Source organism: Chiloscyllium plagiosum, chromosome 44 (genome assembly GCF_004010195.1).
Source record: "Chiloscyllium plagiosum isolate BGI_BamShark_2017 chromosome 44, ASM401019v2, whole genome shotgun sequence".
Taxonomy (NCBI): domain Eukaryota; kingdom Metazoa; phylum Chordata; class Chondrichthyes; order Orectolobiformes; family Hemiscylliidae; genus Chiloscyllium; species Chiloscyllium plagiosum.
The window spans coordinates 407,430-417,339 of NC_057753.1; positions in this window are offsets into that span (position 1 = coordinate 407,430).

The window sequence follows — 9,910 nt, forward strand, 5'->3', positions numbered from 1 at the left end:
ATCCCCTCCCCCACTTACCCATTGTACTCTATGCTACTTTTCTCCCCACCCCACCCTCCTCTAGCTTATCTCTCCACGCTCCAGGCTCTCTGCCTTTATTCCTGATGAAGGGCTTTTGCCCGAAACGTCAATTTCGAAGCTCCTTGGATGCTGCCTGAACTGCAGTGCTCTTCCAGCACCACTGTAATCCAGAATCTGGTTTCCAGCATCTGCACTCATTGTTTTTACCCTGGGTGAAGACACTTCTCCCCATCTCAGTCCTCATCCTCAGACAGTGGCCCCTGGTTCCGGACTCCACAGTCATCAGGAACATCCTGCTTTGACCCTGTCTAATCCTGTCAGAATTATATCGATTTCGATGAAATCATTCCCATTCTTGTGAATTCTCGTGAACATAGTCCAAACCATATCAGTCTGGTAAATGTTTGTTGTGCTCCCTCCATCACCAGAACCTTCTTCCTCAGATAAGGAGACCACAACTGCGGCCCGTCCTCACCCAGTGATGTGGTCTCACCAAAGCCCTGTACAATAGCAATAGGACAACCCTGTTCCTCTCGCTGAAAAGGCCAACATAACATTTGCCTCCTCCACTGCCCGCTCCGTCTGCATGTTTACGTTCACAACAAGGGCACACCCAGGTCTTGTTGCACCTCCCCCTTCCAGCCTCGGGCAACTGTCTGTGTGGAGTTTGCACATTCTCCCAGTGTCTGCCTGGGTTTCCTCCCACAGTCCAAGATGTGAAGGTCAGGTGAATTGGCTACACTAAATTGCCCGTAGTGTTAGGTACATTAGTCAGAGAGAAATAGGTCTGGGTGGGTTACTCTTCGGAGGGTCGATGTGGACTTGTTGGGCCGAAGGGCCTGTTTCCACACTGTAGGGAGTCTAATCTAATCTTTCCCAATCTACTGCCATTCGGAGAGGAAGCTGCCTTCCTGATTTCCCAACCAAACCTCGCATTCCCGCTCATTATAATTCACCTGCCACGCATTTGCCCACTCACACTGGAGCATCGCTGCACCCCCGCCTCACAGTTCACCCAGCCTTTCCTGGTCTGAAGATAGTCTCCCTGCTATAGGAAACATGTTGTGAAACTTGAAAGGGTTACATTGTTTTTACTTACATTCATGATAATCAGAGGGTTAGATAGGGTGGACAGTGAGAGCCTTTTTCCTCAGATGGTGATGGCTGGCATGAGGGGATATAGCTTTAAATTGAGGGGTGATAGATATAGGACAGATGTCAGAGGTAGCTTCTTTAATCAGAGAGTAGTAGGGGTGTGGAACACACTACCTGCTGCAGGAGTAGACTCTATTGCTGGAACAGCACAGCAGGTCAGGCAGCATCCAGGGAAAGGAGATTCGACGTTTCGGGCACAGGCCCTTCTTCATGAATTCTCCTGTTCCCTGGATGCTGCCTGACCTGCTGTGCTGTTCCAGCAATAAAGTTTCCACTTTGATCTCCAGCATCTGCAGACCTCACTTTCTCCTCGCAGGAGTAGACTCGCCAACTTTTAAGGGCATTGAAATGGTCATTGGAAAGGCATATGGATGAAAATGGAATAGTGTAGGTTAGATAAGCTTCACATTGGTTCCTCAGGTCAGCACAACATCGAGGGCCAAAGGGCCTGTACTGCGCTGGAATGTTCTATGTTCTAAAAGATTTACAAGGATGTTTCCGGGGTTGGAGGGCTTGAAGGTATAGGTGAGGCTGAACAGGCTGGGGCTGTCGTAGGCTGAGGGGTGACTTCCTAGAAGTTTATAAAATCATGAGGTGCATGGATAGCCGAGGATTTTTTCCCAGGGTGGGGAAGTTCAAAACTAGAGGGCATAGGTTTAAGGTGAGAGGGGAAAGATTTGAAAGGGATCTAAGGGGCAACTCTTTCACACAGAGGGTGGTGTGTGTGTGTGGAATGAGCTGCTAGAGGAAGTGGTAGAGGCTGGTATAATTGCAACATTTAAAAGGCATCCACTTGCGTATCTGTATAAGAGGGATAGGGCCACATGCTGGCAAATGGGACTGGATTAATTTAGGATATCGGGTCGGCATAGACGATTTGGACCAAAGGATTTCTTTCCATGCTGTCCAACTCCATGACTGTTGCCCTCTACAGTGTGGCAAAGTGAAGGGGTTAACTACTTCACTACTGTCAGAGTAAAAGGGGTTGGGGGTGCGGTTTGAAGATACGCAGTAGAACAAAACAACCCTTATTTGTTATCTGATTTATAATTAACCGGCTGGGTCTTTCACGGCAAATATCAAACGTTGAAAAATTTACAAAACAACCCCCCCACACACACACAGCGTGGCGGTTTTAGACAGCAACTGGGCGGTTCCACAACGCAGCCTTCCTCATTCTGTGTCAAAGAGTCACAGAGGTGAAATCTCAAATTACAGCTCAATCGGGCGGTTCCCCGATCAGAGACACAATCAAACTGGGTTTAAATTCGGAATCCGGGGACAGGAAAGAGAGTGGGGAAATCTTCAAAGGAGCAGTAACTTTCACAAACACATACGGTGCAGCTGTTAACATCCGCCCTGTGCACCGCCCACACTGAACCCTGTTCCCAAAAGCTTTCCCTTTTGCAAAACAACCGAATGCTGCAGGATCTCAGCCTCCGTGCAGAGCGGGGGAATCGTGGTGTTTTTGGAGTGGTGGGGCTGGGGGAAAGAAAGGGAGTGAGACGGTGCCCAGGGAGAGAGAAATTATCTGAAGCAGACAAAAGGAGAGACAAAAGCAGACAAAAGGCTGAGAGAGAGAGAGAGGTAAATGCTGAATTGGTGCTAGTGAAGTTTTGATCATGATCCCTGAGTGTGTGGGGGTGGGGCAGCGAACATGGAGGAAGGTGTTCAAGCTTTGAAGCTCCATGAAAATGACTGTAGGTGCCGGTGTTGGACTGGGGTGGACAAATTTAAAAATCACACCAGGTTATATTCCAACGGGTTTATTTATCTGATCTTTCATCAGGTGGTTGTGGAGTATAAGATCATAAGCCACAGAATTTATAGCGAAAGTTTACAGTGTGATGTGACTGAAATTATAGATTGGAAAAGACCTGGATTGTTTCTTAAGTTTCTCATCTTTTAGAATGAACACGTTGGTTTCAGTTCTTTCATAGGTAAATCGGAGAACTTATTTCAAAGTTACATTCTCAAGTGAATTTTAACAATAGGTGTCATGTTGCCTCAGATAATGCACTGAAGGTGTGACATGGCACATGTGAGTCTGTCTGTGCCCCAATGGTCAGACTGATTCTAATCCAAAAAACAGATTGACAGAATCTGACATGGATTCAAGCAGTTTTGAAGAAAATAAAATGTGATTACTGACTCCAGGCCCACTCCTGTCCTTTGGGGAGGGACATACACTGACCACCTGTGCACACGTGACTCCAGACCCACTCCTGTCATTAGGGGAGGGACGTACACTGACCACCTGTGCACACGTGACTCCAGACCCACTCCTGACCTTTGGGGAGGGACATACACTGACCACCTGTACACACGTGACTCCAGGCCCACTACTGTACTTTGGGGAGGGACATACACTGACCACCTGTGCACATGTGACCCAAGGCCCACTCCTGTCCTTTGGGGAGGGACATACACTGACCACCTGTCTACACGTGACTCCAGGCCCACTCCTCTCCTTTGGGGAGAGACATACACTGACCACCTGCCTACACGTGACTCCATGCCCACTCCTGTCCTTTGGGGAGAGACATAGACTGACCATCTGTACACACGTGACTCTAGGCCCACTCCTGTCATTAGGGGAGGGACGTACACTGACCACCTGTCTACATGTGACTCCTAGCCCACTCCTGTCCTTTGGGGAGGGACGTACACTGACCACCTGTCTACACGTGACTCCTAGCCCACTCCTGTCCTTTGGGGAGGGACGTACACTGACCACCTGTCTACACGTGACTCCAGGCCCACTCCTGTCCTTTGGGGAGAGACATACACTGACCGCCTATCTACACATGACTCTAGGCCCACTCCTGTCATTAGGGGAGGGACGTACACTGACCACCTGTCTACACGTGACTCCAGGCCCATTCCTGTCCTTTGGGGAGAGACATACACTGACCGGCTGTCTACACGTGACTCCAGGCCCACTCCTGCCCTTTGGGGAGGGACGTACACTGACCGCCTGTCTACACGTGACTCCAGGCCCACTCCTGCCCTTTGGGGAGGGACGTACACTGACCACCTGTCTACACGTGACTCCAGACCCACTCCTGCCCTTTGGGGAGGGACGTACACTGACCGCCTGTCTACACATGATTCCAGGTCCACTCCTCTCCTTTGGGGAGGGACATACACTGACAGCCTGTCTACACGTGACTCCAGACCCACTCCTGCCCTTTGGGGAGGGACGTACACTGACCGCCTGTCTACACGTGACTCCAGGCCCACTCCTCTCCTTTGGGGAGGGACGTACACTGACAGCCTGTCTACACGTGACTCCAGGCCCACGACAATGTCCTTAAGTCTCAACTGCTCTGCAAAAGAACCCAGCAACCCACCCCGATTAGAGGCAGCTCAAAACATGCGTGGAATGGCCTCTGAGAAGTCTTTCCATTGCCCATCCAGGTTTCATTGGGACTGTGTAACCAGAGAGAGGCAGTTCCCTTGCTCTGGCCGAGGGAACGGTTTTGCCCTTTCGTCAGACCCCCGGGGGCTTTACAGAATCCCCACAGAATGGAAGCAGGCCGCTCGGCTCATCGAGTGCACAGCGACCCTTCAAAGAGCATCCCACCCAGACCCATTTCCCTACCCTATCACTGTAATTGTGTGACCAGCTTTTCATTCGAATTTCACCATGGTAGGATTCATACAACCCCAAGTGCGGAAAGAGGCCATTCGGCCCATCAAGTTCCCACCCTCACTCTCCAGTACTTTCCAGACCTAGCACCCAACCCAATCCCTGTATACACCATGGCCAATCCACCCTAGCCTGCACATCTCTGTGCACTACGGGTAATTTAGCATGGCCAATCCACCCTAACCTGCACATCCCTGTGCACTATGGGTAATTTAGCATGGCTAATCCACCCTAACCTGCGCATCAACGTGCACTATGGGTAATTTAGCATGGCCAATCCACCCTAACCTGCACATCCCTGGGCACTGTGGGTAATTTAGCACAGCCAATCCACCCTAACCTGCACATCTCTGGGCACTATGGGTAATTTAGCATGGCCAATCCACCCCAACCTGCACATCTCTGGGCACTATGGGTAATTTAGCATGGCCAATCCACCCTAGCCTGCACATCTCTGGGCACTATGGGTAATTTAGCACGGCTAATCCACCCTAGCCTGCACCGATCTTTGAGCTGTTCTGTCGGCTCTTTGATCTTAATTACCCTAGACTCATTGCTCAGATATTAATTGACGCTTGGTTTTGTCCTTTGTGGTTCTTACTTATTATAGAATCCCCACAGTGTGGAAACAGCCCATTCGGCCTATCAAGTCCACGCCGACCCTCCAAAGAGCATCCCACCCCCATCCCCCTTCTCTGTTCCTAAACCCCTGCATTTGCCCTGGCCAATCCACGAAGCCTGTACATTGTTGGACACGACAACACGGCCAATTCCCCCCCCAACCCGCACGTCTTTGGACTGTGGGAGGAAACCGGACCACCCGGGGGAAACCCACGCAGACACGGGGAGAATGTTCAAACTCCACACAGACAGTCGCCCTGAGGGTGGAATCGAACCGGGGTCCTGGCGCCATGAGACAGCAGCGCTGAACTGCCACTGCTGTATTGCGAGAAGCCATTCAGTTGCTCTCTGTCTGCCCACGCAGACACGGGGAGAATGTTCAAACTCCACACAAACAGTTGCCCCGAGGGTGGAATCGAACTGGGGTCCCTGGCGCCATGAGACAGCAGCACTGAGCTGCCACTGCTGTATTGCGAGAAGCCATTCAGTTGCTCTCTGTCTGTAGGCGCGGGTTCGTACCAACCCATTGAGCACCCAAAGGCAAAAGCAGTGGCACAGTGACAGTTTCATTGGGCAGGTCGCCACAATCCTGCTCACGTTGGGGAATGAGGCTTCCAAAGTGACTTTGCCCTGTGGTCACGGCCAGATGGCTAAGGGTGTGGAAGTCCATGATGGGAAATATAAGTATGTAACTGCAAGGTAAGAGGGAGTGCATTGCATGAAATCTCGGCTGGGATGATGGGTTAGTGTAAGGCCTAATTTGTGCGCTCGAGTCCGCCTTGCATAACTGCGGCCCATCATGGCGAGAAAAGGGGAAGGAAGATGACCACAGCACAACGTGATGAACTACAGCAATCCAGAAAACAATTGTGGTAGAGTCAGATTGGTTAAGGGGATTTCATGTAGGTTTAGTGTGATTGGTTATGCTAATGTAACGGGGATAGGGTATGGCTTTTAGCAAAACATAAACAATAGAGTACTCTCACCGCTCAGAGACCATCAGGGATGACCTCTCTGGTGGTCACAGCTTTTGTTTGCAAATAAAGGCTTCTCATCTTTGAGGAATTCTCTGTGTCTCCTAATCAGTGCGGTTAACCACGACAGGGTTGCCTTGCACAGGTTCAAACCCTGCCAACGCAAAGGGTGGCGCAGTGACTCATAGAACCAGGGACCCTGGAATCAGGTTCCATCCCACCCTCGGGCAACCATCTGCGTGGAGTTCGCCCATTCTCCCCATGTCTACATAGGTTTCCTGCCACAGTGCGCAGGTTAGAGTGGTTTGGCCGTGCTGAAATTGTCCATAGTATCCAGGGATGTGTAGGCTGGTGGATAATCCATGGTGTATACAAGGACTGGGTTGGGTGTTAGCTCTGGATAGTTCTTCAGAGTATCAGTGTGGACTTGATGGGCCAAATGACCACTTTTCCCACTGTGGGGATTCCACAAATCCTACCGTGGCCAATGTTTTGAATTCAAGAATGAAAAGCTCGTCAAACAATTGTTGTAAAAAAAACACTACCTAATGTCCTTTAGGGAAGGAAATCTGCTGTCCTTACCTGGTCTGGCCAACACGTGACTCCAGACCAACAGCAATGTAGCTGACTCTTAACTGTCCTCTGGACAATTCGGAATGCGCAATAAATGCTGGGCTGAGCCAATCATACTCACACCCAATAATCCAAAAAATACTAACAGCACATACTGGGCCAAAGGCAGTAGACGAGGCTCGATCACAGAGCAGCCATGATCTCGCCGAATGGTGGAACAGGCTCAAGGGGCTGAATGGCATACCCGTGTTCCTATGGGCGAGGCTGCTTTAAAAAAGCAGAGCAAGTCAGCGGAAACGCCAGCGGGTTCGCACTGTGGAGGGCTCAGAGACTCAGTGTGCAGGAATTGAACTACTCTATACTCAGACAGCAATTCACCAGAACACAAGACCCTCCACCCACCATGGGCAAGACTAACCTCATCTGCAAGGTTTCATGCAAAGATTGCATGCAACACCAAACAGGCAGCTAACCAGCGAGCAGCAAACACCAACTAGCCACGACCAGTTGTCCCTAGTAGCCATCCACACAGATGACAGGGACCACAAATTTGACTGGGACAACACGATCACAGGACAAGCTAAACAGAGGACAGCCAGAGAATTTTTAGCAGCATGGCCCTCATCCACAGACTCTGTCAACAAGCACCTTGACCTAGAGCCAATATACCGGTCACTACAACGAACAACCAAACCAACACCTGGAAGCAAGCAGGAACGGAACCAAATAAATTCCAGAAGACACAGTACAGCAGCGCTTCGCAGGAGGTTCCAAAGCACTGAAGATTCCACCAAAGCAGGAGACAGAAACATCAGCAAATCAACTTCCCAGCTCGGCGAACATAGCCACAACTGTGGCAACCAGCACCCGAGCTCCAAATCTTTCTGTGTGGGAGAATTTGACTAGAGTTGACACAAACGCGTGTGGAAGCCATTTTTGTCAGAAAGCAATGTTTGCAGTAAGATGTAGTCTGCTAGCATCGTGCTGTTCGAGCTCCGGCTGAGGAAGCCTGTTTTGCTAGCCTGACCTTGCAGCTGCAGGCATGCCTCTGCTCCTCTGGCCCCTTAGACATTTCTGCTTCATAGAATGATATCTTGTTTCTCTGTGTCCCTTATCAGTTGTTTTTGCCTCACTAAACCTGATAACGTTCAGTTTTGTAGACATTAAGAAATGTAGGTCTGGACAATGTGTGTGGGCCTTACGACTTGCCCCTAGGTTGCGGAATGAATGGGCAGTGGGCTTGTGTTATACTATGTAACTTGTAACATTCTGTATTCCATTGGACTTCTTTGAAAGAACGGATATTCCCCATGGTCATGAATAAAAGCTAGTGAATCGCTCAAGGTCTCCTTTCCTGACTACTTGTTTTGGCATAAGATTTACTCTCACCCACAATTGGCGTAGTCAGCAGGATCTCTACTTTTTGAACCTCCCCAACATTACACAAGCCTTACATTACTCAGTCATCCTACCCTCTAATAGACCAGTGTGTTGACACAGTGGGGGAGTGGCCACTTCGGAAAAGTAGGACCAGTCTTAAACCAGGAATCAAGCGGGCTAAAAGGGGTCATGAAATAGCTTTAGCGAGCAGAATTAAGGAAAATCCCAAAGCATTTTATTCTTATATAAGAAGCAAGCAGGTAACTAGAGAAAGGATTGGTCCACTAAAGGATAAGGAAGGAAGGCTGTGTGCTGAACCTGAGAGAATGGGTGAGATTCTGAATGATTACTTTGCATCAGTGTTCATTGAGGAGAGGAACATGATGAATGTTGAGATTAGAGATAGAAGTTTAATTAGTCTGGATCACGTTGGCATAAGTAGGGAATATGTGTTGGGTACGCTAGAGGTTATTAAGGTGGACAAATCCCCAGGACCAGATGAGATCTATCCCAGGTTGCTGAGGAAGGCAAGAGAGGAAAAAGCTGGGGCCCTGACAGATATCTTGGTGGTATCCTTAAATACAGATGAGGTGCCGGAGGACTGGAAGATTGCTCATGTTGTCCCCCTGTACAAGAAGGGGTAGTAGGGATATTCCAGGTAACTACAGACCAGTGAGCCTGACATCAGTGGTGGGGAAGTTGCTGGAAAGGGTACTGAGAGATAGGATCTATTTATATTTAGAAAAGAATGAGCTTATCAGTGATAGGCAACATGGTTTTGTAAGATCATGCCTTACCAGCTTCATAGAGTTCTTCGAGGAAGTGACCAAGTTGTTAGATGAAGGAAGGGCTGTTGATGCCATATACATGAACTTTAGTAAGGCGTTTGATAAGGCTCCTCATGGTAGACTAATGGAGAAAGTGATGTCACATGGTGTGCAGGGGTGTTCTAGCTAGGTGGATAAAAAACTGGTTGAGCAACAGGAGACAGAGAGTAGTAGTTGAAGGGAGTTCCTCGAAATGGAGAAAGGTGACCAGTGGTGTTCCACAGGGGTCAGTGCTGGGGCCACTGTTGTTTGTAATATATATAAATGATCTGGAAGAGGGCACTGTTGGTATGATCAGCAAGTTTGCAGAGGAGTACAGGTCCATTGTACTCTGAAGGTTGCTGCGCAGGTGGATAGAGTGGTCAAGAAGGCATATGGTATGCTTGCCTTCATTGGACGGCGTACTGAGTATAAGAGCTGGCAGATCATGTTAAAATTGTACAAGACATTGGTTCGGCCGCATTTAGAATACTGTGTACAGTTCTGGTCGCCACATTACCAAAAGGATGTGGACGCTTTGGAGAGGGTGCAGAGAAGGTTTACGAGGATGTTGCCTGGTATGGAAGGTAATAGCTATGAAGAGAGGTTGAGTAGGTTAGGTTTATTTTCACTAGAAAAAAGGAGATTGAGGGGGGCCGTGATTGAGGTTTACAAAATCATGAAGGGTATAGACAGGGTGGATAGAGACAAGCTTTTTCCCAGGGTGA